The sequence below is a fragment of the Epinephelus fuscoguttatus genome, linkage group LG3 (assembly GCF_011397635.1).
Source record: "Epinephelus fuscoguttatus linkage group LG3, E.fuscoguttatus.final_Chr_v1".
NCBI lineage: Eukaryota > Metazoa > Chordata > Actinopteri > Perciformes > Serranidae > Epinephelus > Epinephelus fuscoguttatus.
The window spans coordinates 38,233,459-38,251,042 of record NC_064754.1 but is presented as its reverse complement, the minus strand read 5'-3'; positions in this window follow the sequence as shown (position 1 = coordinate 38,251,042).

Below are 17,584 nucleotides of genomic sequence, written 5' to 3'. Positions count from 1 at the left end.
TGGGTCTAGGCCTTGTTAACATCACCAAGGAATGGATCATAACAGATATTCCACTTACTACATTTCAGTCAGGAACACTTTAGTCAAAGAAAACTTTATTTCCATTTGCAGTATTATATTTGGCGGTATGGCTCTGTTCTGGGGCCCCTCTGCCTTTCCTCAGGCCTACCCAGAAAGCCTCCTCCATGTGCCTACGTGGAAAGCACAAAGCGGAGAGAGCACACCTCTTTGCCCATCTGTGTGCCTACGTGGAAAGCCTAAGGTGGAGAAAGCACACCTCTCTGCCCTCCACATGCAAAAATGAGGAAAGTCTGAGGCAGAGGGAGCAAACCTTCCTGCCCTTCCATGCGCCAGAGCAGTTTTAAATAGGGCACCCGGAATGAGATTTGTCAATTGGTTACATAGAAAGGAATCATGAACTTTATCAGCTGATTGGGCTGTTTGAGATCAACTGATGTAACTGGGATGTGAGTTGAGCTTGACATTGTGTCCTGTTTGAGCTAATGCTATGCTCAATATATTCCAACTATAAATTATATTACACTTATCATAACCTTTATTTTATCAGGTAAAAATCTACCAAGAGATTCCAAATCATAGATTTTCAACATCTATTTTAAAAAAAAACAAAACATCAGTATCATTGATTTTCCTTGAAATGTTGCAATGTGCCTGTTATTCAAGAACTTGTTCCAGTTTCATTAGAACAAATTCAACTTTGTATCGTCAACATTAAGTACTGCTCAGTTCACACTGCTGACGCTGAAGCTTTTCAAATGCCACCTGCAGCTGAGTATGTGCCGCTTTCATTCAGGGCCTCAACAATACATGATGGCATCATCTGCATAACATGAAGGTCAAAATTTGGTACTCACTACATGTGTCACAACAGGAGGGAGCTACCATTGCAAGCACACATTTTTATTCAGCTTTGTCAGTCAGCATTTCACTAAGACCAATTCCCAGCAGCACATGCTACACTAGACACTGATAGCTTGAGTGATTTACCTTGAGACGTTACAGTTTGTATTGGATGCGATAGCTCATCTCTGTGCATTTAAGAATAGCAGACACATCTTTAATTTGCAAATTTGTGTAAAATTATATTCACTATTGGTCGGTTAAGCTGACATTCAACCAGTCAGATTAGTTCTTAAACAGGACTATGTGCCAGACCAATAAGGGGGAGTGCTGTATCGGTGCATAAAATGCAGGTATTTGAGAGAAAAAAAAGGTCCCCCTTCTAAATCATCTTGTTGTGATTCATTTATTTTGGATTATTAGAATTTATTTATTTAGTTTAGTTTTTCGCACTTCTGTGTTGGCTTAATTTTTCAGCCCCGTAGGTTGCTGCCTGGTTGAATGGAGTCAGTCCTGGCTGTGCTGAAGTCTTAATGAATAATAACTGCTATCATCCTAGATGGATGATAACTTGGGCAAAGCGGCCCTGAAGGCAGTTGTGGCAGCCCCATATTGGGTGAAGGAGAAAGTGAGATCTGTTGGTTGAATTGCTCCATGAATGCTTCAGCAGTGCCATACAACGCTGTGCTGTATGCTGCACCGTGTGCCACCCTGCAGCCCATAAATATCACAAATATCCCCCTTTCCTCTCCTCCTCCCACTTCCCTGCTTCTCCTCCCTACAAACCACTCTACCCTGCTGCTCTGTATCCATTCCTGCCTCCAGAGCTCATAAAGAAATGGAGCTGACAGGTGCTGGAGACCCAAGCCAGGAGAACACGAGTTGGAGGGATCATTAATGAGCTCTGGCTTGATAACTCTTGAATATTTTTGGATCAAACAAATCTGTGCTTTAGATTCTTTCCAAATATATACACATCAACCCCCGTTATTAAATTCAAACTGACTGGTTTGAACTAGTTTTTAAGCAAACAACAGTGGGAGATCTGAATCAGCAAAAATAAACAGCTGTGAAGTGTTTTCAATTTGATTGTAACAAATGCATCCCACGCTGCTGTCCTCAGAGTCAGACACTGACTTGTTTTCTGGGTAGCAAGAGGGAGAAGTAAAACAGCAAGGTCAGCGTTTGTTGTTCTAGTAGAAGACTCACTTCTCCTTCCTCTTCCTCCATCTCCTCCACCCATCCTGCCTCTAGCCTTCCTCTGAGTTGGCACGTTTTGGGTGTAACTGCCGCAGTTGGGAGAAGTTAGAAAGAGTGGGATAACTCGGAGGTTTTCTGCTGTTGACTAGCTTCCCATCTTAGCATGCAGCCAAGGACCACCCTGGTTGACTCTCAGCTCTCATAAAAGCTCATTCCCTTTCACCCTCACTCGCTCTCTTTCCTCTGCTCATATGTGAGCTTGGGAACTTCTGTTTTTTTAGTTGGCTGCCTTGTTCTCTTTGTTCATTTTGTCCATGTGCATCATGCACGTGTTGCAAGTTGTTAATGATGAATCCAGGGCTCCTCATTACCTCACCATGAAAATAACAATTGCCATCATCACTGTTGTTCAGCCAGCCACTTCATGTGGAATGGGTTATTTAGTGAATGTAGAATATGTGCAGTGTTTTGCATCCAGTCTCTGCCAAGCACAACACAGCAGGAGGGGAGGGGGAGGACTACAGGTGGATGCTAGGGTGGGGGTGGAGTTTATAATGCCATGTGAACAGCAGCAGTGGCATCGGCTGTAACGGCAGGTTTCATGCAGCATTCATGTAGACAAAGTGTCACAGCACTGACAATTCATATATATTGAATTGATTAAAAGAGTGCATCGGATATATGTATTTTAAGTTTATTTACTTTTTTTTTTTTTTTTTTTTTTTTATTAATCCCCCTGAAGGGAAATTCAACGTACCAGTGAGAGGAGTGGCAGACTTGAGATGATGGCCTGAACTATCTTACAGGCTTCACGTAATTTGTCATGTTGGTCTAATCCCAGTGTCCCTGCTAAGGCCTTAAATCCTGAGCCCTCAGGGACTGAACTGACCTGGTAAATGAAATGATAACATATTACATTTCTACCCTGGAAATCCAGAGTTCTCACGAGAGCACAATTTGAATTTGCTCAGCGAGTCACTCTTGCAATCAGTAATGATGCTCATTATCTATACCCATGAAACCGAGCTGCACCAATCACATCGGTGTATCTGATATAGGCGGGCCAGAGGCGAACTAAACAGATGACGACAGCACTGCGACAACGAAGTCCGGAATCAGTCAGTAAACATTGCAAGATGGCTACAGATGAACACCAGTTGTTTGAAACGACTCTGGCCGCTACAATGAACGAGTTAGACTTGGCTTTTTCTCTAAAAGAGGAACAGAAGACAGCACTTGAGTCTTTCCTTTGCAAGAAGGACATTTTTGCTGTTTTGCCAACCGGATACATCAAGAGTCTAATATACCAGTTAGCTCCGCTGGTAGCTAAGCGTATACGTCACCCCGTGTATTGTTCTGATTGGTCGTAGTGTTATCCAATTGCGTGCAGTGATATTTACAAATGCATACTTGGTGCCGCCCCTTGAGTTGGGCCATTTGCATTACTCATAGCCAGACCCTAAATCATTCTAGATTTGGGTCTGGATTTCCAGGCTATTACATTTCCTCGATGACACCAAAACATGTTACACAAGGTGCAATCTGGGATTTCTACCTTCTTCACAGCTGAGGTACTTCCTGATTCAAACGTCCTCTGGGCTCTTGCTTTACAGAGTGCATGACAGTTAATTGCCAAATAATCAGTTTACTTGTTTTTGTCAAAACAGTGCTATTGAGCAACATTTATAAAAAGCTTGTTGAATAAACTCATTATGTAATATAGCTTGTATATATGTTTGTGTTTGTCTGATTTCATGTGCTTTTAATGGACCATCTTAAATTCTAAATGTTATCATAGTGTTTCTGTGTAAATTTAATATGCCAGACTGAACACCTGTGCGCCAGTCCATCTTGTTTTAACGTCACAATGCTATGAATTGTGGGTAATTCCCTCAGACAAAGTCTGCAGAAATGCAAACTTGTAGAAAGTTTGCATAAAGGGCTCAAAATGTCTGCAGGGAGCCTCATGCACATGACAGTTTAACTGTGGGACAGGCCTTAGCCCTCATGCACTCTGTGGTAGCACACACCAAAGCCTGTGAGTGTGAGGATTGGGACTGAGCTGTTGCCTTGCTTTTCACATATTTTGTTGTGTCAGTGTGTCATGTTCTGTCACATCATATAAAATCTCTTCTCATTCCATTTAATCCTGAATACATCAGTTCACCCCTCATCATCGGTATGAGTGGATAATACATGTACAGTCCTCTATCATGGTGAATGTAAATCTTATTCAGCAATGGTGATATTATGTACCAGTATACTGTATGTGTACAGTGCATTCATTATGTTGTTTCTGTACTAAATACTCCATAATGACAAAGCAAAAACAGGATTTTAGAAATGTTTGCAAATTTATTAAAAGAAAAACTGAAAGATCACACTGACTCAAGTATTCAGACCCTTAATGCAGTATTTTGTTGAAGCACCTTTGGCAGCATATACAACTTCAAGTCTTCTTGGATATGGTGCGACAAGCTTTGTACAACTGGATTCAAGGATTTTCTGCCATTCCTTGCAGATCCTCTCCAGTCCTTTCAGGTTGGAAGAGGGCCTGCAGTGGATAAAGTCAAGGCTCAGACTGGGCCACTCGAGGACATCCACATTGTCCCTAAGCTACTCCCACATTGTCTTGGCTGTGTGTTTCGGGCCATAGTCTCTGGACAAAGTTTTCATGAAGGATGTATCTCTGTAATTTGCTCTGTCGAGCTTTCCCTCAACCCTGAGCATTTCCCCAAGTCCTTGCCACTGAAAAGCTCAGCTGTGAGACCTTAAATCGACAGGCGTGTGTGTGTTTGTGTACCTTTCCAAATAATGTCCAGTCAATTGAATTTACCACAGGTGGACTCCAATCAAGGAGCAGAAGCATCTCAAAGATTATCAAAGGAAATAGGAGGCAATTGATAAACATAATTCGCAAATAATAATGATGAAAATAATAATTTAAACAAATTTAGGCTGCAACATAACAAAAAAAGTGAAGGGGACTGCATTTTTTCTGAATAATATAATAATAATAGATAAAATAAAATAACTTGTGAAAGGATAAAATACCCAGGCAAGAATTCCATTTTGGGAGAAATATGGCTAACTAAATACCTAACCAACATGTTTCAATAATTCAATATGATATCAAGATAAACACTCTGATTTGCAACATTAGTCAGTATGGCACTCATGGCTCCTCTTTGAGAAGGGCTAAGATTAGGTAGTAGTGTATCTATCACCTTAAAGACCCTGAAAACACATTTTCTCAGAGAGCTTCCTACTATCAATAATGCGGTCACACATAAACACACTATTTTCGAGCAAAGATAGAACAGTTTTAATTATTTCACATGTGTATTTCACCATAGTGAATCGCCCACACCTACCCACCACCATCTGTGAATGTCGCTCACATTACCTCTGTGCTCGTATTTGCGCTTTATCTCCACTTAACTGCACGTCTCATAAACTGGCTGTGCTGTATCTGTTTTCTGTGCTCTTCAAAGCAAATTGTTGATCCGACTGAAGGTCAACATAACATTAATGTCAGAACAAGGGAACAACAACATGGAACCAATCTACAATACATTCCCCAGTTATTGACAACCTGTACCAGAAATAAGTCATCTGTACAAGCTCAGCACAGCCCCCTTTGAACCATAATCCCAAAAGCGTTCACTCACACAGCAGAAGGTCTCGCTAAGTGGAGCACTGTCTGCAACCACACAATGCTAGGATTCACTTCAAAAACAATAAGAATATGAAACAAGGGAGATGCACATGTGCAGAGAAGCAGACTCTTTCATAAAGCAAAAAAAAAAATGACCTAGTTGAAGGACATGAAAGCTGAATATGTCCCAGCATATGGTTTCCAGATTTGTAGCAGATTTCCGATCATACAAATACAAGCTTTCCTGGTTTCTGAGTGAGGAAGGATAAATGGGAGGGGGACAACGATGTGAGTGAGTCTGTTTCAGTTCAGACTGTTAGTGATGGACGGCTGGTGTGTGTGCGAAAGCTGACAGACAGCTCCATTCACAGTGACAGCTACATGCTTTGAATATGATGCTCAGAGAAGAGGAAAAATCCTGTCTGTCAGGCTGCATGCTTCAATGAAAATCTCAGTGTTTGTTAATGTTAGCCGCAGTAATGATTCACGAGGTGGAACGAAAGGAAAATGTCAAATGATCATGGTTTCAATCAGAACTTGAGTCTACTATTTTATATTGATTTGTCTGCCAAAGCAAACAGATAATAAAACTACAAGTGCTGCTCTGAAACTGCATTTACATAGAAATAAAATGTCTGACTTCAAATTTTTTGAGGGAACGTTGATGGTAGACTACACACAGGCATGTAATATTTTTTCTTGAGTGGGAAGCAGTGAGAACAGTAGACTTGTGTTAGACATGGCAAATGTAATTTGCTTGTGCTATTTACATGCAGATCATTGTGGCATTGTCATGAGTCCTAGATGGATCCAGCATGCTACTGCATGCATCTTAACTGTGGTGTTTGTTTTGATTAGTGAAACATGTAAAAAATGAGTGAGAGAAACTGATCTCATGTTGCAAATTACAGCTTGCATGTAGCAAATATGGTCAAACGTCTGATAATCATTGTGTTCATGTTCACCCTGTTTGGTTGATAGGGTGTCTTTTTTTCCCCCAACCAGTCATTTGCAGGTCAAGTTTCCATCCCATGTCCATCCAGTCATCATGGGAGGTGCAGTAGCAGTTACAAGGGGCAATTATTGTAAAGTAGCTATAATCAGTATTTCTGTAGGGCAAAGATGTCGCTCGTAATGATGAACCTAATAGATCACCTATTAACCTAATGATCACCTGAATGTGCAGCTCCTCTCATCTTGAAGGCCCAGGGACAAGGGGTAACCAGAGGACCAATGGGACAGATTCAAGATGCTAGTTAGCCAGCTAACATATTAACAACAGAACTCAGTGTTGAAAGAACAAATTATTTTTACTGTGCGCTAGCGAACTATAACACAAACAATTACAAACGGTTTCTGCTAAACAGATAAATGGCAAAAAATATAACAAGTTTGTTTTGATGGCACTCCCTCTTGACTCTAGTTGTTTGTTTGCTTGCTCACCTTGTTTCTCTTCACTTGCACTGAGCTGAGCTGCCAATCAGATTATTTCTCCCACCGATGGGCTCTGCCACCAATCTACCATGCTAATCACCTACAAAAAAGCTGACAAGGGCTGACTAGTGCCAACCGTGCGAGACGCACCACAAAAACTAGGGCAACAGATGCTCACCAACAGTACCAATGGTGTTTCAGGACCCTTACAGAGCTTTATAGAGAGTTTCAGCTCGTGTGTTCATTTGTATAAAACATGTCAAGATTTTCTCTGTCATCTGACCTTCACCCAAAAATCCGCAGAGAAACACGCTCCTGGAAAGTCCATGCACCTGGGAGAGTGTTTTTTTAATTTAACAATGTTGCCAAAGTTTTGAGGCTCCCACCACAATGTGCACTACGATAGATATGTATAGCAACACACACACACACAGGCCCACACACACTTCTCATATTGGTAAGCTTCTCTATATTCTGAATCCAAGTAATTACATGAGATAACACTGAGGTTTAAAAGAAATCCAGGCACTTTATTTTCCAAAAATACTGCTCTATAACTTGAGCGAGAAAGCTACGTTTCACAGCACAACAACTATCACAGCGCCAAGCGGGATAAAACCTAATCGCACCCAATAACCAGAGCATCAACGAAAATAGCCTTTAATAGTTCCAGGTAACACTGAAAGCTGTAGTGGATTGAGGCCTCAGTTATCCATGTGTGTTTGCTTTTCCACACTCACTGGTTTAACTTAATATCTCATTATGAGAGTGAGCTCTGAGGTCAACAGAGCCAGCAGGGAGAAATATGAAGGCTCAGGAAAAGGCTGTCTACGGAGAGGGCAAAAGATGTAATTCAAACAGGACGCGCACAAACACAAACTGGCCGACTTAATGTGATTATCTACGGCCAGGAACCCATTAATACAGATTGTTTTCTGTCATTTAGGAGGGCGATTTTAAAGTCATGCTGCGTAACAAGCCACATCTTTATCCTGTTAAACTTTATTAATTTGGCCTCAGCTTTCATCCAGAGTTTATAGGCCTTCAAAATGCCCCAATCCCAGAGGTAGGGCTCGTTGAACAGGGCTCACCCACTGTTAGCTATGTAAACAGCTGTAAACCACGCGCGCACACATACACACACACACACACACACACACACACACACTGAATCCATAGGAGCGTAGAAAAAAAAAGTGAAACCAAAGCTGAACCTCAGAGGAGCAGTGTGTGTAAGTGTCATGTAACATTTCGCATGCTGACCAAATGCAGAAGTCTGACTGCAAATATTCAGAGGTGAGGGCAGGAAAATGTGACATATTTGTACAGTTAAAGGCAGGGTGTAAATTGCAATCAAATTTACCTTCACATTTCATATATATATTTAGCTGTATGCTGTATGTCTATTTCTGTGTATGTACATTTAGACACGAAAAGCTGGATTCATATTCCTTGTTTGTGTACACACTGGGGCACTAACGCTGATGCCGTTTCTGAAAATTATCACTGACATTTGGGTCTTAGGAAAAGGTTTGCTTCCTTTTCTTTACTTGTTTTTATTTCAAGGTTGTATTTGTACACATTTTTTGATAAGAGATGGAGCATTGTCTTATGCACTTGATCTGATTTGACTCAGAGTGTGTATGTGTTTGCAGTGTGTATGACACTAAGCCATCAAATGTGTGTGTGGTCAGGAAGCGCCGCTAGCGGCAGAATAACTGCATCTTAAAAGTTGGTTTACTGTAAACAGATGATGGTTGAGGTGTGTGTTTCCTTGATGACTAACTGTCCTGCTCTTTGGCATTTGTAGCTTCATGATATTTATTTATACAGCAACTTTGATTAAAAATAGAATCGATCTGATCATTGCCTTTTTTTCCATGAATTTACAACTATCAACTGTGGTTTTAAATATTTTAATTCAAATTTAATTTTGTAGTATTACAGTGATGCAATGAACCAAATAAAATGAGGCAAGATATTTTTATGGCAAACCCTCTCTTGATTTAATTGTAAAAGTTCATTCATTTACTTTCAAGTAATTTTGACCAAAATAATAGTTAAAGCAAGTTGTATGCAGCACATTTCAGCAACAAGACAATTCAAAGTTCTTTTCATAAAACAGGTATGTCCAAAGTCCAGCCAGAGGGCCAATTGCGGCTCAGGGCCCTACGGCTTTTATTTTGAAATTTAATACATGACACAATGTTGGTTAATCAAACAAGATCACTCTGCATTTTTTCTGTTAACCTCACGATGGCAGGTCTATTGTAAAGTTTGTAGACATGCACCAAGACGGAGCTACGCAGGTGGAACTAATGTGTTTTTAATAAACAGATAATAAACAAGCAAACAAACATTTACCTGACAACAGATATTTCCTGCCGGGTAGCAGACATGGCCACAGCAAAGAAGCGTAAAGTCAACAGTGGGGGCCACGACTTCCAGGAGCAGATGAAAGTTGAATTCTTTTTCACTGAAAACTGAAACAGTTGTATGTGTCTCACTTGTGTGTGATTATCTTTTAACAGCTCATATGATGTGAGAAGCAGCTGGCCCCTGGTATTCTCACATTATCTAATCCGACACCGCTGCTGACATAAAACATCAAAAGCATCGAGACAAGGTGCAAAAGAAATACATTATAAACTGACATTTAGATACAATTTAAAACCTCATGTAAGAGCAAGAGAACAGAAAAAAAAGGCATAAAATACAAAAGCTACAAAATATTTGATTTAATAAAAGGCAAACAGAAGTCTTCAACCTTGATTTAAAAGACGTGAGAGTTGCAGCAGACCTGCAGTTTTCCGGGAGTTTGTTCCAGATATGTGGTGCATAAAAACGAAATGCTGCTTCTCCGTGTTTAGCCTTGACGCTGGGGACACAAAGCAGACCCAGCAGTCCCAGAAAACCTGAGAGTTCTCAATGGTTCATGGTGTAGCAGAAGATCAGAAATGTATTTTTGGCTTTAAACCATTCAGTGCTTTATAAAGCAGCGGTAGTATTTCAAAGTCTATTTGAACAGGAAGCCAGTGTGAAGACTTCAGAACCAGAGTGATGTGTTAACTTGAAGGAGGTTTATGGGAGCTGTCAGTGTTTCAGGTTTCATCACTCTGCAGAAAACTCTTGAAGAAGCTATGAGTTAAATTTTTGCAAGATTCTCATAATTAATATTCAAGGTTTTATTTGTCACATACATAAAAATATGTAAGGCTGTAATAAAAGGGCAAGAGTGGAATAAAATTAGAATAAAAGTAGGTTGAAAGAGCTGCGTACTTATGGCAGGTTTGTATTGTAAAATGCTCTACTTTATTTGTACATGTTTAACAGTAAAATCAGTCTTAAAATCAGTCTTTTGTTTCTCTGTAAGTTCAACCTGTCTCATTCTCTCTCATCAACACTCCACTAAACACACACACACACACACACACACACACACACACACACACACACACACACACACACACACACACACTCAGAGTATCTGGACATGTTTTGACAGGTGGTCATCACTAGTTTATACTGTATAATAGCAGCCTGCAGAAGTTCCTCCGGGAACGGAAGAGGAGAACAAATGTGTGTGTGTGTGTGTGTGTGTGTGTGTGTGTGTGTGTGTGGGGATGTGTTTGTGTTATGTATATAACCAAATGACAGACAACCAGAGCAAACACACACACTCACACACACGGAAAAAGTGGAGAGAGTGATTGAGGAAGAAGGCGAGGGAGGCTGAATGTTATTTCAGTCACAATGCATCCAGTTGTCACTGAGCCTCGTGACCAAAAGCGCTTTCATTCCCTTCTCTCTATTTCATAAACCACCTCCGTATGTTTGACCAGCACATCTGGCGGACAGATGTCTATCTCTGTTCCATCTCTTGTTTTCTCTCCCTCTGTACTTTTTTTTCTCCCTTTAGGCAGGCCTGGTGTTAATCCCTCTCTCCTCCACCTGGCCCAGACCACCCACACACTGAGCGGTGCAGCGGCGGCCCACCAGCAGAGAGCAAGTGTGTGTGTGTGTGTGTGTGTGTGTGTGTGTGTGTGTTACAAGACATCATGCCCGCAAAAGGAGAACTGTACTTACTTTTACACGTAAGTAATAATAAAATGCAGACAAATGGAAATGAACAGTGTAAATGTTTTGTGTACAACACATGATTAATTCTGTTTATGTTTCTGATAGCACATAAACATGATAATCAAACTCCTGCCAGTTTATAATTATAATAAATAGCACTGCGTTCTTTGCTGTGAATTGTTTTACAAACAGCGCACGTTGATATATGGAAATATGGAAAGAAAACAACAGTGTCTTGTTCATTGCTTTCAGAGAATGGAAGCACTTGTTAAGGTTAATTTGAAGCTGGCAAGCTGAGTTTATTTCCTTGGATGAAAACTCAGTTTGACTGTGTTGATTTAAAAACGTTGGAGCTCCGACTGGACACTTATGATCTTAACTAACATGCATACATTTCTAAATTAAAGAGTCCCAACATGAAGGACTTTGGGTACATGGTCTATATTGACATATAACACTCACTCACTGCCCACTTCAGCTGTACATCTGATGATACATTTACAATGTGTTTTGACTTTTCAGTTTTTCTATGTCATCTCATTTTCATATTAAATACATATGACATAATCAGGGTTATGAGCATGCCATACCATGACTAAAAGACATAGAGAAAATGCTGACAAATTGTTTCCTTTAAACAAGCAAGCGGCTTGGAAATTGTTAGTTTAATAATTAGTCTTTGTCGCCATCTAGTGGTGAGCTAACCAAAACACAAAATAACAATAAAATCTGCACAGCTGAGGTACAGTACAGTACATGACACTGTAAGTCCATCTTGATACATACTGATGCAGGACATAGAGGAAGATCCCACCAGATTGAAATAATTCAATAATTTTATTTGATAAATTAGTCTGTCGTATGTAAGTCAGTGGTGTTATTTTAATGTGGAATGTATGTGTGGTATTGTGACAAAACAAATAAGAAAACCAAACCAAAAGTGAAGATGATGAAGGTGAGAGAGGGAGACAGAATGAAGAGCCAGCCTAAATAACCAAAGACCCAGCGTGCTCAGGTGGAACTCATCAAGTTAATAGCTCCACCCATCTCTACCTGCAGGCGACCTGCAAAGACAAAAACACAAGACAGCAGGAGGAGCGCTGACAGGGTCAAGGGCTGTTTTAACCCCCATCTTAAGAACTGGGCCCTAAAATAAAACAATTTATTCAAACTAACTGTACCAACTAAGGATACATCAGATACAATAGTTTAAATGCACGCAGTCAGTCAATGCAACATTCATGATGTAAGTATCAGAATCCCCCACAGCTACCTCGATCAGGTCCGAGGAGCACTTAGCAACAATACAAACAAGCAGAGTGAGCAGGTCACATCAAAGTGTGACATTCCTTGTGGCAGACAAGTACAGGACCAAGTATCTGCTCGCATTACTTAGAGTTTAATGTGGCAGTGTATTAGAGACATGTTGCTAAAACTGATGCAGTCTAACGCAGCAGTCTTACAATAAATACTACCTTCATCAAAGCTGATGTTAAGTTTTTGTTTAAATTGTTTTTTTAGAAAGGTGTTGATTCAAATGTATGATCATGTTGGAGGCTGCAGTCTGTGAACAGTATAGAATAATACCGCCGGTGTTTAGGAAGAGGAATCTGAACTCGTAACAGCTCCAGTTAAGCCACTCAATGGCCAACAGATTAGACAGTGTTGAAAGGACTGTAGCCACTACTGAGGACACTGAGCCCATGTGCTCTGTATTTTGGTGATTGCAAAATGTCGGCTTTTGCAATGTGTTACTTCATATAACTTTAAATTCGGAAGGATATTAGGTGCAGAAGTAGGGCAGTGTACTACATCAAAGTATTAGACTAAAACTCAAACTCAAAGTTAGAGCTGTAGGTCAGATCCTGTGGTGGAGAGCTGAAGGAAACTCAACAAAACAATAGAGAAGTTTTTTTTCCCTTTGGTGTAGTTAAAACAAAAAAGGTCATATATGCCATATGTGTTTACTGAAATAAAATTAACATTGCATCATCAGAGTTGTGTTAAGGGGCCTGCAATATTTATTTCCAATGCATGCATGTTTTTAACATTTTCATAAAAACATATAACATTTTTGCAACAATGCCGTTTAATCACCATTTTACCAAATCCAGAAAAAAAATCTATAAAAGCCACGAGCAGAACTTGTCATCATCGTCATCAGTATGGGTGTTCATAATAAATGAAGATTTTTGTGGGACATGCCCAGATTTCAGTGGCACTTACGCAGACAGATATAATTTCTCCCTAGGACGTGGCAGAATTTTGTACATTGGTGCATACAGTATATGTTAAAAACAGAAGAGGTGGTTGCTACATTACAAATGTGTTCCAGCCTCCGGCCATACACAGAAAAACAGCGGGAAAATATGAACAACAAAAGCATTTTAGATAAGAAAGCAAACTGCATGGAGCTTTTATCCAAAACAAACAATCAAGTCCAGAGCGAGCGAGGGAGCTCCAAACAGGAACTCATATATTTTGAATTAGTGGTGAAAAGTGAGGGAGAAAGTGGAAAAGTGATGCTGTGTTTCCTATTATTGCAGGATGGAGGTTGACAACAGGGCCGAGTCCCTCTACCACGCTGTGAACACACCAGTGGAATTTGGATGGCGGCAGTGCTGATGATGAGAAATATGAGAGAGGAAGACATAATATGCTGTTGTTCCACGCGGTGTCATAGTGACCCAAGGGCCAGACACACACACACACACACACACACACACACACACACACACACACACACACACACACACACACACATTTTATGTATGTGTGCTTAAAGACTCAGCCATCCAGATATGCACAATTGGAAACACTAAGTTTTGGCACTAATGCACACTGAATCTCACACACACACACACACACACACACACACACACACACACACACACACACACACACACAGAGGCTATTGTCAGTGCTCATCTCATTTGGAAATATTTGTACTTGTGTTGCCAAAAGTGGAAGTGGATGCGAGTGAGCAGTTTTAAAAGTCGCAGTGCACTCATAAAGTTCTGCACGTAATCCAGTGCAGGTGATGACGCTTCAGAGTCAAAGGTCAGACTGAGGCTTCGGGGTCAAATGAGTCAAACCAGTCCTCCCATTGAGAGTTACTGGGCTGGCTCTCAACTGTGTGTCACCTCTTTCCCCCTGCTCATCTTGTTCTGCCTCTCTACACTGAGGACACTCAAATGAACAATCAGCTACTGTCTGTTATCCTGAATGATACGTTATAAAATGCAGACAAAAAACCCCATAAACAAACAAGAGTGATTTTTTTTGTGTACAAAATATTATTATTATTAACTTTCTCTTATTACTAAAGTATGATAATCATACTCTTTCCCAGTTTATAACTGTGACAAATATCACAGCACTCATTACTTTAAACTGTTTTAACATGTTGCATGTTCAGCAACTCAAATGGACAAACTTGCAAACTTCATAAGACAAGATCAGATGAACTAAATAGGAGAAAAAATTTGAAATAATAGCTATGACAATAAATGAGAGAAAAACAAACAAAAAAAACAACTGGGTCACAATAGCACAAAATTTTAACAATGACACCAGTAACATAACCCAAATTAAAAGCCAACTTAAAAAGTAGGTCTTCTCAGTTCTCAGTTCTGAGAGCTGAGGCGTGGGAACCCCGCAGGTTAAGGAGTCTTTCCATCTCAGCCTTCTCCCAAACTTTTGAAGTTTCTATATATATATATATATATATATGAACAGTATATTTATGCTAGAGAAACATTGTAATGTGCGTTTTATACTGCTGAAGGGTAGTGCACTTGCATAATTAAACATTGTCACAGGTATTTTACAATTCTGGTTTAAGTACCTCATGAAAACACACTGCTGTGCTGCTTTCCTGGCTTCTGTTCAGCTGTTGACGTTGAATGTACAGTTTGTGTGCAATCAAGGAAACTATTGATTGAACCCATTATGCTCTGATTAGCCCACCAGCTGCGCTCTACCTCCCAGCTGAGTGAGTCTATTCTGAGACAATAAAGGAGCCCTTTCTCCCTCCTCCTGTCCATCCGACCTTCCTTTCTTTCTCTTCTATATACTTCTCATCTTATCCCTCTCTACTTTGTTTTCCACTTCCCTCCATCATCCTACTTCTTTGATGTTTGTCATAAAAAAAATCTATGTATATGTGAGGATGAGGAGCGTTGGTATTCTCACACCTGTGGCCATGGCAGACACATCCTGTTTGGAAAAGGCCTGATCCACCTCTTCGCCTGCCCCTCCACCCCACACCTCTCCCCCTAGTAAACCCTCCCCACCACTAACGCCGCCCTCCCCACCACCCCCCTTTGCTCTGCCAAACCAGGAAGTGTGCACAGGAAACAGCTGTCCCCCACGTCCGCCTGCTTGCCCCGGGCCAGGTGCATCCTGGGAACGGAGCGATGTGTGACCGTCGACATGTGGCTGACACCGAACGAGGTGCCGTTACAGTAATCAGGATCACCATGAACTTTATACAGCGATAAGATAAAAATAAAGCTCCTTGCTGTCTACTTGAACAAAATATATCTGCAGTGTTTGGGCCTTGATGTTACGGGGCTGTAATGAGGAAGAGCTACATCATTTGTTTGATCTGCTTGAGATGAAGCGGATACACTTGACTCACGAATGATCGCTTTTCCCCAACTTACAGGGGAACTCCACAGATTTCACACATCAAAGTCTGTTGACAGGTGTTGGAGAGTTTTACTGCACATTAAAACAGTTGTGTAAAGGGTTTAGTGGCTCCAGAGGGAGCTTTGCAAAAGCTGATTAATTACCTCAAGTGATGTCACTTCAGTCAACGTCGGCTGAGGGTGAAGACTGTAAGTCTGAAAATAAAAATAAGCTGTTGGTATGGAGTTACAGACCTTAGTAGCCCACTCATCATTTCTGCTTGAGGCTAACGCCTGGAGGTTATTAGCCGCTTGCCTGTGTGGAGTTGCACTGTGAGTAATAGCCACCATGTTTTAAGACTGTCCACTGTGAGTCAAATATGTTAAAGGAGTGAAATGTTAGAGCCCTGACACACCAAGCCTGACGGTCAGCTGTTGGTCAACACCGGGCTGACGGAGAGCATCTGTCCCCCTAGTTTTTGTGGTTTGTCCTGCACTGCTGGCAATACTTGGCTCTTGTTAGCTGTTTTTTGGCTACTCCAACATTTTGAATCAGCAAACAAACGACTTAAGAGTTAAATATCATTTATTCTATCAACATTGGGTTGTGTTGTTCACGTGCAAACTAGCTAACTAGTGTCTTGGATCCGTCCTGTCCGTCTTCCAGTTTCCCTTTTGAATGGCAAACACGGGCTGCTAGTGCCTGCTGGTAATGCAGAGTTATTTCCGCTCACATAGGCACAAAACATATGTGCTAGTTAGCCATTGGCTGTGGTCTTTGCAGTGTGTTGAGGTGCAACTTTTTGGCAGTTTTTGAAATTGAGAAAGTAGTTTTGAGTTTATTCATTTAAACGTATCCATAGTTGCACAGACTGTCTCTCAATAGTCCTTTTTACACTCACAAATAATCTCCTCAACTTTTTCTTTATTTATTCAAACAGATGGCATCTTTTTATTAATTAATTATTTAGCCAACCTACAAGACTCTGATCTACTATTTTAATCTCACAAAACAGTTAAGACTAAATCTGTTTGATTATGTGTTTAGTGTTAACAATATTGCAACATGCACCTGATGTTCTGGTGATGGGGATCAGGTCTCTGTCATGTTAATGTAAGTGGGTGAGATCAGATTCTAGGCTGGCACTGTAAACACATGCTCATGTTTTGTCCTAAATCTCCCACATATACTCAAACTGTTCTTGTTGTCATTTTCTTTACTTGGATGGCCGGTTTCCAGGACAAGCAGGAAAAATAAATAGAGTCGACATCTGTCGCGGCAGAGGAGGACAGAGAGCGCCTGTCCTGGCCAGCGCTCGCAGCATTGTTTGTCACTTTCTCCATGAAATGCACTGCGAATATTGCCTCAAACAATTAGGTTCCAGTGATCCCTATCGCCCGGCACACAATAGTGTTTACATGACGTGGAGGAAACGTGGCCATGGAGCCCACTTTGGGGAGTGTGTGTGTGTTTTCTTGAGCATGTGCGTGTGTGTATGTCCTCCCCGTGTGTTCATTTCACTTTTATGACTGAAAGTTCTCACTGTATTTGGTGAGGGTGAAAAATATTGGTCATAATTCTCCAGTTTTCTTAATAAAAAAAGAACATCATTCACAAAAAATGTGAATAAAATATAGATAAAATATAGTCCATACCCACTGAGTGCACAGTTGCCCACGCACAGTTTCACATGGTGTGTGTTTGTGATACAGGTCATAG